The sequence below is a fragment of the Pseudophryne corroboree genome, chromosome 2, assembly GCF_028390025.1.
Source record: "Pseudophryne corroboree isolate aPseCor3 chromosome 2, aPseCor3.hap2, whole genome shotgun sequence".
Taxonomy (NCBI): Eukaryota; Metazoa; Chordata; class Amphibia; order Anura; family Myobatrachidae; genus Pseudophryne; species Pseudophryne corroboree.
The window spans coordinates 313,534,657-313,547,630 of record NC_086445.1 but is presented as its reverse complement, the minus strand read 5'-3'; the positions used below and the strand labels follow the sequence as shown (position 1 = coordinate 313,547,630).

Here is a 12,974-nt window from a genome sequence, read left to right as displayed (position 1 = left end):
GGAGGATAAGCACACATACAGGGGATGCAGATAACCTGGGTCTCTATGAGGCAGGATTGAGACTTTGGGATGAAAAAGTTAATAAAATAGATAAATGGGATATTGATAACTTTGAAAGTATATTGTTTGGTTTAAGGAAAATTGGGAAACTGGTTAACTCATGGATATTTTATTGTACTTAAACTATTACTATGCTTAATGATAAGTCTTTTGTGTTTTTTAGATCATCTGGCAAAGAGATTTGCAGAGTGTCGGGTGACCGGCAAAGAGATCTGCAAAGTGTCAGTTGAAGACGACGGGAGGGGTTGCAGAGGTAGCAACGACTGGAGTATAACATGCAGGAGGTAAGTTACCATACTCTCTGCACATGTTACATCTGTCACCTGCAGTGCACATGGTTTTGTCCATTAGAGAACAAATTTGCTGATGCGATCAGGTCTGAATTAGGCCCAGTGTATGATACTAACATGGGGGGTCATTCCGAGTTGTTCGCTCGTTATTTTTTTCTCGCAACGGAGCGATTAGTCGCTAATGCGCATGCGCGATGTCCGCAGTGCGACTGCGCCAAGTAAATTTGCTATGCAGTTAGGTATTTTACTCACGACATTACGAGGTTTTTTCTTCGTTCTGGTGATCGTAATGTGATTGACAGGAAGTGGGTGTTTCTGGGCGGAAACTGGCCGTTTTATGGGTGTGTGCGAAAAAACGCTACCGTTTCTGGGAAAAACGCGGGAGTGGCTGGAGAAACGGGGGAGTGTCTGGGCGAACGCTGGGTGTGTTTGTGACGTCAAACCAGGAACGACAAGCACTGAACTGATCGCAGATGCCGAGTAAGTGTGGAGCTACTCAGAAACTGCTAAGAAGTGTCTATTCGCAATTCTGCTAATCTTTCGTTCGCAATTTTGATAAGCTAAGATTCACTCCCAGTAGGTGGCGGCTTAGCGTGTGCAAAGCTGCTAAAAGCAGCTTGCGAGCGAACAACTCGGAATGAGGGCCATGGTCCTAGCACTAGGGAAGATAAAACCTGGAGCAGATAACTTGGGTCTCTATGAGAAAGGATCTTGGGTTTTGGATAAAAAGTCAATAAAATAGATAAATTGCAAATGAATAAAAATGAAAGTACGTAACAAAGGGCCTAAAAGTTGATCGCAGCAGCAAATTTGTTTGCAGTTGGGCAAAACCATGTGCACTGCAGGGGTGGCAGATATAACGTGCAGAGAGAGTTAGATTTGGGTGGGGTGTATTCAAACTGAAATCTAAATTGCAGTGTCAAAATAAAGCAGTCAGTATTTACCCCGCACAGAAACAAAATAATCCACCCACATCTAACTCTCTCTGCAAATGTTATATTTGCCCCCCCTGCAGTGCACATGGTTTTGCCCAATTGCTAACAAACTTGCTGCTGCGATCAACTCAGAATTACCCCCAAAATGTAGTAGTATACACATATTATGTCTGACAAGGAAATTCTGGTTATTTAGATCATCATTTGGCAAAGTACTGGCAAAGAGATTTGCAGAGTGTCGGGTGACCGGCAAAGAGATCTGCAAAGTGTCAGTTGAAGACGACGGGAGGGTTCGCAGAGGAATTAGTGACTGGAGAATAGCATGCAGGAGGTAAGTTACCATACTTGTGTAATTGTGTGTGTGGTGGGGGGTATTGAGAGCACAGTACAAAACATAGGGTCTATGGTGGGGGAGAGCGGACAATACAAAACATGCAGAAGGGGGCGACTTGGTATAGCACATACAGATGGTGTGGGGGCACAATACAAAAACATAGAAATTGTGGCTTACTCTATAGGACATATAGAGGAAGGACATACACTTTTGGGGGTTGCGAGATGTAGTACATACTGTAATACAGAAAAACAGAAAGGGTGGGGAGAGCATGATACAGAACATACAGATCGGGGAAAGAACAATACAGATCGGGTGAGATAGTGAAATGGCTGACATTTACAGTATATCAATTAACTGGGGGCAGGTGTACAAAGCCTGGAGAGAGATAAACTAACAGCCAATCAGCTCCTAGTTGTCATTTTTCAAACAGCCTGTTACATGGCAGTTAGGAGCTGATTGGCTGGTACTTTACCTCTCTCCACTTTATCACTCTGCAGGGCTTAATACATCTCCCTCATTGAATAACCAAATGATGAAATGATACAGAATGGTATAAATGATGTGAATTGGAGCTGTAACAAGTGACTGTTTCCCTATCTTTACATATAATAAAGGTGACATAGTCCTTTCCCTAGATTCCTTCTCCTTACCGCTCAGGGGGCCTGATTCAGATGCGGATGCAGAGCTGCTGTTGCACCAAGTGGCTCAATGCTTTTTCACTGTGCATGTGTGTAAGCTGCACTGCGCACAAAATGAAATCAAGCTTACATAGAGGATCCCATTGCAAGGTGATTGACAGGAAGTCAGCGTTTGAGGTGGTAACGGGGGTGGCTAACTGTATACAGGCATGTCAGGTCCGTTCAAACACCGTTCCATGTGCGTGCATAAATTACCCATTGCGACCTGTGTTGCTGCTGGAGAGCCCCCTGTGTCTAGGAGACTTGCTCAACCTACGACTGCTCAGACTCACGATGCAATTGTGAACGGCAAGATTGCAGCAGCGATCGCTTCAACAACCACAACTGAATCAGGCCCACAATTACACCATTATATTTTACTATTTTATCACATTTAACTACTAAGGGGTCAGTTTAATTAGGTGCGAGTTTGTCTTACAACAGACGCACTTTCCGGTAGCCCCATAGGCTGAATCTGGCCACGAAGAGTGTGAGTTTGGATGCTGTTGAAATGTTGCAGCAATGGTAACTCGTACCTAATTGGATTGACCCCTAAATGTTATTAATTTATAGGTTTTATTATTTACTGGTCAAATTTATTTTCTGAAGGTACCCACTAATTACTATTAGAGAGAACTTATCCCCCCAATGTGTGTATTGTATAAAAACAATTGGCCCTTTGGGATAACTGTCCTTATTTTAGGTATTTTCCATGTCCTCAGTAGTTAGAGTAACATATTTACATAGAGAGATTTCTCTCTCTACACAACCACACCACTGTTTGCAGTTTGTCTCTCTGCTTGTTCATCCACTAACAATGATTTTTCATCTCTTCCTCTTCGTCTACACGCAGTGGGTGATCCCTGAATAGCTGCCCTGGGAGAAGAGCTGAGGACACATGCTCCAAATGTTGGGACATATGCATTTCCTATTAGGAGATGCGGTAAAGATGCCGGCTGTCGGGTTTACGGCAGTCAGAATACTGACACTGGGATCCCGACACTCTTAAGAATCCCGACGTTGGAACTCTGAATGGGCAAGGATACCGACGCCCGTATCCCCACGATCATAGTTTTAGGGCTGGGCAAGGGGGATTAGGTTTAGGTATCAGGCATGGGGGGAGGGAGGTTAGGCTGTGGGGGAGGGAGGGTTAGGTTTACGTGTCAGGCGAGGGGGGGGTAGGTTTAGGCGTCAGGCGGGGATTAGGGTTAGGCTGCAGGTGGGGGGAGGTTAGGGTTAGGCTCCGGATAGGGTGGGTTAGGCACCTACGGGGGAGGTTAGGCTGCGTGGGAGGGAGGGTTAGGTTTAGGCATCAGGCAGGAGGGTTAGGTTTAGGCATTAGGTGGGGGGTTAAGTTTAGGCTGTGGGTGGGGGGAGCTTAGGGTAAGGCACCCTCAGGGTTGGTTAGGCTTTAGGGGAGGGAGGGTTAGGTTTAGGCAGGGGGATTAGGTTTAGGCATCAGGCGGTGGGGTTAAGTTTAGGCTGTGGGTGGGGGGAGGTTAGGGTTAGGCTGCGGGTAGGGTGGGTTAGGGTTAGGCATCCCCGGGGGTGGTTAGGCTGTGGCAGAGGATAGGGTTAGGTTTAGGCATCAAGTGGGGAGATTAGGTTTAGGCGTAAGGCGGGGGGGTTAGGTTTAGGCTGCGGGTGTGGGGAGGTTAGGGTTAGGCAGTGGGTAGGGTTGGTTAGGGTTAGGCACCCCCGGGAGTGGTTAGGCTGCGAGGGAGGGAGGGTTAGGTTTAGGCAGCAGGAACGGAGGGGGGTGGTTAGGCTGCGGGAGAGGGAGGTGTAGGTTTAGGCAGCGGGGGGGGGGGGGGTTAGTATTAGGCACCTCCGCGAGAGGGTTAGGCAAAAAGGGGGGAGTTTAGGGTTAGACTGCGGACAGGCAGGGTTAGGGGGGTGGGGAGAGGGAGAGGGTTAGGCATCAGGCGGCGGGGTTAGGGTTAGACTGCGGGTGGGGGGAGGATAGGGTTAGGCTGCGGGTAGGGTGGGTTAGGGATCCCCAGGGGTGGTTAGGCTGTGGGGGAGGATAGGGTTAGGTTTAGGCATCAAGTGGGGAGATTAGGTTTAGGCATCAGGTGGGAGGTTAGGTTTAGGCTGTGGGGGGGGGGAGGTTAGGGTTAGGCAGCGGGTAGGGTTGGTTAGGGTTAGACACCCCCAGGGGTGGTTAGGCTGTTGGGAAGGGAGGGTAAGGTTTAGGCATTAGGTGGGGGTAAGGTTTAGGCATCAGGTGGAGGTTAGGATTAGGCTGCGGGTGGGGGGAGGATAGGGTTAGGCTGTGGGTGGGGGGAAGTTAGGGTTAGGCTGTGGGTAGGGTGGGATAGGCACCCCGAGAGTGGTTAGGCTGCAGGGAAGGGAGGGTTAGGTTTAGGCAGCAGGGACGGAGGTTAGGATTAGGCCCCTCCGCCGGAGGGTTAGGCACAAAGGGGGAGGTTAGGGTTAAACTTCAGACAGGCAGGGTTAGGGGGTGGGGAGAGGGTAGAACACCCCTTACTCCCCCCTGTCAGTCTTTTCTGTACTGGGATCCCGACACTCAGTATGACAATCACCGAGATCCCATGCGCTGGGATAGCATACTGACCCCTCTATTAGTACACCTCTTAATGCCCAGAGGGAAGGGCGATCCTGAGGCCATGGTTCCCCAGAGGTTTCCCCCCAAGGGGGTTTTTCTCTCCTGAGTGCTGAAGGATGACTCTTCATGAGTCCAGAGGTGTAGCTTTTATGCCATAATGAGTACCAATCTCATGCCCATCCCTGCAATGTATAAGAAGTAAAATAATTGCTAATGCGATCACTTTACTTCTGGGTTTAGACCCCGGATGCGCTAGTTCAAATGTGCAATCGTCAGACTGCGTATGTGAGAGCAGACAGTAATGCAGAGGGATCCCAAGGATCCTTCTCCTGGGAATTATTGCATAATGTAGCCCACAGGCTACAAAAGCCATTTAGAAATGGCATTAGCTGCTGGGCCAAGCTCAGAAATGCTTTGCATTCTGGAGCTTGGTGAGTTTCACAGTTTATCATCTGCCGTAGAAACTTTTGGTGGCTGCTTTTGTGTTCAAAATAGGAGGAACGCAACAGATATCTCAAATATCCATTGCAGTCTCCAATACATACATTCAGGGGCTGGTTAATATTTGTGGGCAGCCCCCAAAACCTACTGTTTTTGGAGATGTCTCGCAAATATTATTTATTCAATATTCCACTTAATAAACTTTTTATATTTTAACATAAACTAAAAAATGTTTTATGTATTCATTGACTGAGTCTCCCGTCTTTAGTAAATGCTAATTTTCCAGGGTCCGCAAATTATTACTGATATGACTGTTACTCTACTGTCCTGCTGGTGCTCCTGGCCTGCTGTATAGCAGCCAGACATATATTTTATATACAGCACTCTTGGGGAGATGTATCAAGCCTTGGAGAGAGATAAAGTGCAGATGTCCAAACCACCCAATCATCTTCTGTCACTTATCTAGCACAGTACATGAAATGATACTTGTAGTTAGAAGCTTCATTTGATTTGGGCAAATACTCAACTTTATCTCTCTCCACGGCTTGTTACATCTCCTAGAAAATATCATGTCTTCCTTTCACTTAATTAACAAGTAAAATTAATTGTCTTGGAAACAGGGTAAGAAATTCACAGTATAAGATAATGTTATAAAGGCTTGTCAATACCTCCTGGTACATTTACATTGAATTATTATTCACATTTCTTCCATGCCAGACAGGGGTGGATTGGGAACGTAAAGTGGCCCTGAAAATATATGAAAAGTGGCCTCATGCAGGTTGGAGTAAGTCAGCTATAAGCGGGGCCCAACACAAATTGGGCTTAAGCAAACTGTTAGCATTACCCACAGTGGTAGTGCGCAAGGCTAATGCAGCGTGGTAGGCAGTGGAGATCACACCAGTGGGTGAGGCATTGCACTGGTAGGCAGTCACATCACCTGCAGGAGAATCATGTCACAGGAGGTGATCACACCAGTAGCTGAGGCATTGTACTGGTAGGCAGTCACAGCACCAGCAGGAGGATCATATCACAAGAGGTGGAGATCACACCAGTAGGTGAGGCATTGCACTGGTAGGCAGTCACAGCACCAGCAGGAGTATCGTGTCACAGGAGGTGGAGATCACACCAGTAAGTGAGGCATTGCACTGGTAGGCAGTCACAGCACCAGCAGGAGGATATTGTCACAGGAGGTGGAGATCACACCAGTAGGTGAGGCATTGCACTGGTAGGCAGTCACAGTACCTATGGTAGCTACACCCCTATATATAACACATGTAACTGTGACAGGGAAGGTGGCCTCTCTCAGCTCTGGGCCCCATGGTAGCTATTTCACTAACATGAGGAGAGAAGGGTCGCAGACTAATAAGGGGAGCCTACCCCCTTTTAACAAGATGTTCCTCAATAGCAGAGTCTTTGCAGTGGAAGGGTAAAGTAAGGGGCACTATGGTAAATAAGGGGAGCCTACCCCCTTATTAACTATGAGTAGGCACAGCACTAAAGGGGAGCCTACCCCCTTTATTAAACTTGTCCTGCTGGGGCACAGCCATAATGAGGGGAGTCTACCCCCTTTATTTCTATGTGGGGCACTGAGGCAGTGAGTGGAGCCTATCCCCTTTATTAAACTAAGTTGTCCTGCGGGGCCCTGATGAAGGGGAGCCTACCACCTTTTAGATAATATATACCCCATTTGCAGAATGTGGCAGCAGAGGGCAAAACAGGGGCAGAGTATTGCAGCGGAAGGGTTGCATTGATCTCACCCCCTGCTGCGGCGCTTCTGCCACCTCCGATCCGGCCTCTGGTGTCTTCGGCGCTGCTGTCCGGAGTCTCCCTCCTCCTGCTGCAGGATCTGGTCTGCGCCGTCCTCCCACTGCTGGTCCGTGCTGTCTTATCTCTCTGGCTATCCGGGTCCTTCTCATCCTCCAGCCGCCGTGCCGATCGCATCATCCTTCACAGCAGCCGGGGTCCTTTTCTACAGCCGCAGTGCTGTCAGGTGGCATGGGGTACTTGTCGCAGGTCCTCTTTGTGCTGTCCTCCACACACCGCTGTTCTCTTCATCCAGCTGGGGGGGTCCTTGCAGGGATCCTCACATCCAGGGTCATCCTCCGCGATGCCTGCACGCCCGGTGTCTTCCAGGCGGGTCCTGCAACTTGGGGAAGCAGCTGCCAGGGACTCCTCTGGGATGCCATCACTACACCCACTCCTCTTCAGCTGGATCCGCGCCGGACATCTTCAGCCGTCCTGGTGATCCTTTCTTCACCGGCAGGCAGCGGCGTGGATGGCTCATCCTCCCCATGGGTCTCTGGTCCATCAGCGCTGTCAGCTCTGCTGCTTCTTCTTCCCTTCGGCTGGGCAGCCCGGCATCCTGGACTGGTGCAGACAGACTTCAGTGGGGGGGGGGGGGACGACTCCACGCTTCAGGCTACTGGTGGCTACATCATTGCCACCTTCCCCAGGTGAGCACACTTCCCATCCACCGGGGCTCACTTCTCACGCGCTGGGGTCCTCCTTTTAAGGGGTCTCTCTCTCTGGACCTCCCCTCTCCTGGGTCTCCACTGGCTCTTTTCCCCCAGCAACAGGTCGCCCCAGGTGCCTTCTGCCCTGCAACCTGGGGGGTCCAATCACTGAGGGGGCAATCTTCCGGGGCTAAGCTGTTGCTGAGGAGGGGCGGAATCTTCCCACTACAGTGGTGCCAAACCCCCCTACCTAGGCTGACAGGGAACATCAAGCTCTGCCCATGATCTACCCTGGGCTTTGTAGTTCACTATGTAAATATAAAAAACAACAACAAGGGGGTCCCCATTTTTTAATAACTCCAGGGTATTACATGAGTTATCCTCAGTGTGAAAAAAGGCGAGTGGTTTAATGGGTTGGGGCCTGGGAAAAGGGCTTTATGGGTATACCGAAGTCCCCCACTGACATCACTACAGGGGATATAGCCTCACAGAAATCCCAGATTACTTCACTTCGGGGGGTATGCTTAACATTCCCAGAGGCTCTGGCTGCACTGTCTGTTCCTTATCAGTGATAGGATAATGCAACACTGCAGCACCCAGCTCCTGTCACTGAGTAGGAGCCGGAATTTTGATATCACCTCATGGAAGAGTGGCACTTGGGTGCGGCCCACAGCCCTCCTTTGATGACTCTGCTGCCAGGGCCTGTGAAGCTGCATCCAAGCATGCAGTCATAGGCATGCGCACGGGGGGTGCCTGGTGCACACAGCCACCTCTTAATGTATGGCACACTACTCACAAGCAACTATTTTACCCTGCTATGTGGGTCCAAGGGGGCCCCAAGACATGCCCGAATCTAAGTAGGAGCTAGCACTACAGTGATCAAATGGAAAATAAACTACAGATCCCAGCAGTCCTTGCAGCTTGAAGTGTTGGGAGCTGTAGTTTATTTTCAGTTGGATCACTGTAGTGATGGGGCGGATTGGGTTGGATTGGGTCTGCCCAAATGCCCCTGTCCCTCAGTGGCCTTCCGGACAGAAATCCTGCCCGCACAACCCGCCACCCTGGCGCCACACCTGCACCGCACACCCACCATTGAGTTGTTGAGGAACGTTTCTGGTGCACGGCAGCATGACTTGACTGCAGCAGGGAAGCTCCCACTTTGTTAGGGCTGCTTCTGGGAGTGCGACCGCAATGCCAATGCTTCCTAAACCTCAGCCTGCTGCCTGGCCTCACTGTCCACCAGATCCTGGCTCCCAGAAGGTGAGGTCAGCTAGCAGAAGAGATATAGAAGGGGAAGGGGACACACACACATAGAGACACAGAAGAGGGGGGCACAGAGAGACATAGAAGGGGGGACAGACAGACATAGAAAGAAGGGATGGCAGAAAACCAGAATGAGGGGGACAAAGAGAGACATAGAATGAAGGGGGGAGGTTGACACAGAATGAGTAGAGGGGGATGATGAAAGATGCAGGCGGAACATGATGGTTTGGCAGAGAGACACAGTGGGGGAGATAATGATGTAGCTGAGAGACGACGCGGGGGGGGGGGGGTAATGCAGGGTGGAGATGATGGTGTGCCTGAGAGATGCAAGGGGGAGGCTCATACTGTGTGGTAAAATGTGAATTTCGGCTCATACTGTGTGGCATAACCTGAATTTCGGCTCATACTGTGTGGCATAACCTGAATTTCGGCTCATACTGTGTGGCATAACCTGAATTTCGGCTCATACTGTGTGGCATAACCTGAATTTCGGCTCATACTGTGTGGAATAATGTGACTTTGGCTCATACTGTGTGGCATAACCTGAATTTCGGCTCATACTGTGTGGAATAATGTGACTTTGGCTCATACTGTGTGGGGTAATGTGAATTTTGCTCATACTGTGTGCTATAATGTGAATGTGGCTCATACTGTGTGGCATAATGTGAATGTGGCTCACACTGTGTGGCGTAATGTGAATTTTGGCTCATACTGTGTGACATAATGTGTCAGTAGCTGGTGAGCATGAGGCCATACTGTATGTGACAAATGCTGGTGTCCTGCAGAGGAGGAGTCTGATGGCATAGAAGAGACAGATGTGGCTCTGATGGCACATGTCTTTGGAGTTTATTATATCTACTTCTATTACTGGGAACTAGCGAGAAATTAGATTAAGCCATGTGATTTTACTGAGAGAATGTAAAATAGTGCTAGACATGTTCAAAAGGTGGTGCTAGATGCACCCCTCTGTCTGCGCACCCCCTAATAAAATTGGTTGCGCATGCCTATGCATGCAGCCACTGGTTTCGAAATGCCCAGAAAATGGGGCTGACATGCCCCTGTTTTCTGGAATGCTTCCCGTTGCTATGACAATATGGTAGAAGTAGGTGCATCATGTTGTGGCTTTTGGAGCGCTGCAACCAGATCTGTTCATGTGTAGTGAGGCTCCTGCACATGTGCTGATCACTGGGGAATTACGTAAATATTGGATTTACATAAATCTCTGAATTAGGGCCTGAGTATTTTGCACAATGGGAAGCAGGCTGCTGGTGATGTGAAAGTATGAGAGCTAGTAACTCAGTGCCAGATTAATGTCCAGATGGGCCTGGAGCTGAAATTTAGGAAAGGCCTATTGTGTGCCTTGGCAGGATGTGTGACTGGTGCTGAGGTGGTGTGACTAGTGATGTGGGGGTGTGGCCAACGTGGTGTGGGTGTGGTCTACATAAGAGGGTGTGGCTATCTCCATGACGGACATAGCTAGTGCCTACCTTCAACCACTTAATAGTGCAGCTATGGGGGCACTCAGATTCAATAGTATGTTTGTTTGATAAGAAGCTAAAACATAACCTTTTTTGGTTTTGGTTAAAAATTATAGTTTAAGCGCCTTTTATGCAGTAATATATAAAAGAAAAGAAAACAAACAAGGAAGACCCTAATTACACATATCCAGTGTTCATCTGGATATTTTTCCTTAACGTCCACCATAAATCAGTGGATAGAAAAAACCTGTGACAGTCTGATTCCTATTCACGTGTGAATCAATATTTTAATGGCTCCATGTTGCCATACTATACATTTTATACATTACGGACACCTGCAATGATGTGAACAAGCCCGTGGAGGTGAACCGCGTTATCAGGCAGCGACAGGTACCCCACTCCATACGCTACTGTGTGCGACGGGCCTACCCGGCTCTGCGTTCTGAGCTCTAGCTCTCCCTGGAAAGTACAAACCGCTAATACCCCTTTCAGTATTGGTGAATGTTTATACTGTGTGGATCTTGTATTAATTTTTACATAACACAGGTATTCTCTCTAAACTCTTTTATTTACTAAACTTCTCTTTACCTTCGGACCCTCTCTCATCATTGCAGGTATCCGTAATATGTAAAATGTATATTATGGCAACATGGAGCCATTAAAATATTGAGTCACACGTGAATAGGAATCAGACTGACAGGTTTTTTCTATCCACTGATTTATGGTGGACGTTAAGGAAATATGGGGGTCATTCCGAGTTGTTCGCTCGGTAAAAATCTTCGCATCGCAGCGATTTTCCGCTTAATGCGCATGCGCAATGTCCGCACTGCGACTGCGCCAAGTAAATTTGCTATGCACTTAGGAATTTTACTCACGGCATTTTCATCGTTCTGGCGATCGTAATGTGATTGACAGGAAATGGGTGTTACTGGGCGGAAACAGGCCGTTTTATGGGCGTGTGGGAAAAAACGCTACCGTTTCCCGAAAAAACGCAGGAGTGGCTGGAGAAACGGGGGAGTGTCTGGGCGAACGCTGGGTGTGTTTGTGACGTCAAACCAGGAACGACAAGCAGTGAAATGATCGCAGATGCCGAGTAAGTCTGAAGCAACTCAGAAACTGCTACGAGGTGTGTAATCGCAATATTGCGAATACATCGTTCGCAATTTTAAGATGCTAAGATTCACTCCCAGTAGGCGGCGGCTTAGCATGAGCAAATCTGCTAAAATTCACTTGCGAGCGAACAACTCGGAATGACCCCCTATATCCAGATGGACTTTGATATGTGTAATTAGGGTCTTCCTTGCTTGTTTCTATATATACATATATATATATATATATATATATATATACACACACACACATATGTACATATATATATTACTGCATAAAAGGCGCTTAAACTATATTTTTTAACCAAAACCAAATAAAGGTTATGTTTTAACTTCTGATCACATGAACATACTGTTGAATTTGATCTGAGTGTCCCCAACAAAGAGTCTTTCCTTTCTCTTTTGTGTTTCTATTATATCTGACTCTGGGGTGCACCGCCAACACCTCTAATAGCTGGGACACCACGATAACCCTATTAAAATTATATGGTAGTTGGCTTTACTTGTGATTTTTTTCCCTTGGTATAAATCCTGTTGCAGGTCACAGGAAACCATAGGGCATTCCAGTGCGGAACCCTCACCCTGTGTTTCTTCTTAGATCCTTACTAACACAGATTCCACTAAATGATACACACTGACATTGACCCACTTACTGACACACACACACACACACACACACACACACACACACACACACACACACACACACACACTACTCACTGACACATACCCCTTACTGACAGCCACTCCTTACTGACAAAACATTGACACACACATACATACACACCTATTGACGCAGACACTTACTGATAGACACCCCTTACAGTAATTCTGTTAGGAAGTGGTGTGTCTGTCAGTAGGGGCCTTACTGACACACACCACTTACTGAGACACCAATTACTGACAGACACTATTTACTGACACACAAAACAGAAACTTACTGATACAGACCACTTACTGACAGACATTATTTACTGATACACACACACAGACAAACTTACCGACACAGACCACTTACTGACAGACACTACTTACTGACACACACACAGACAAAAAACTTACTGACACAGACCACTTACTAACAGACATCACTTACTGACACACACAGACAAACTTACTCACACACACACACACACACACACACACACACACACACCACTTACTGACAGACATTACTTACTGACACACACCCACTTACTGACACAGACCACTTGCTGACAGACATTACTTGCTGACAGACATTACTTACTGACAGACACAAATACACCTGACACAGACCACTTACTGACAGACATTACTTACTGACACGCAAACAGACAAATACACCTACTGACACAGACCACTTATACTGACAGACATTAC

At 47.8% G+C, this 12,974-nt stretch overlaps 1 long non-coding RNA gene across 1 annotated transcript; it reads left to right on the top strand.

Moving 5' to 3' along the window:
- Positions 1-226: 226 nt before the first annotated feature.
- Positions 227-3,377, top strand: LOC135050760 (uncharacterized). The gene is made up of 3 exons (XR_010241792.1): positions 227-344; positions 1,482-1,616; positions 3,153-3,377. It is a non-coding gene; the product is annotated as an uncharacterized LOC135050760 (long non-coding RNA).
- Positions 3,378-12,974: the final 9,597 nt, after the last annotated feature.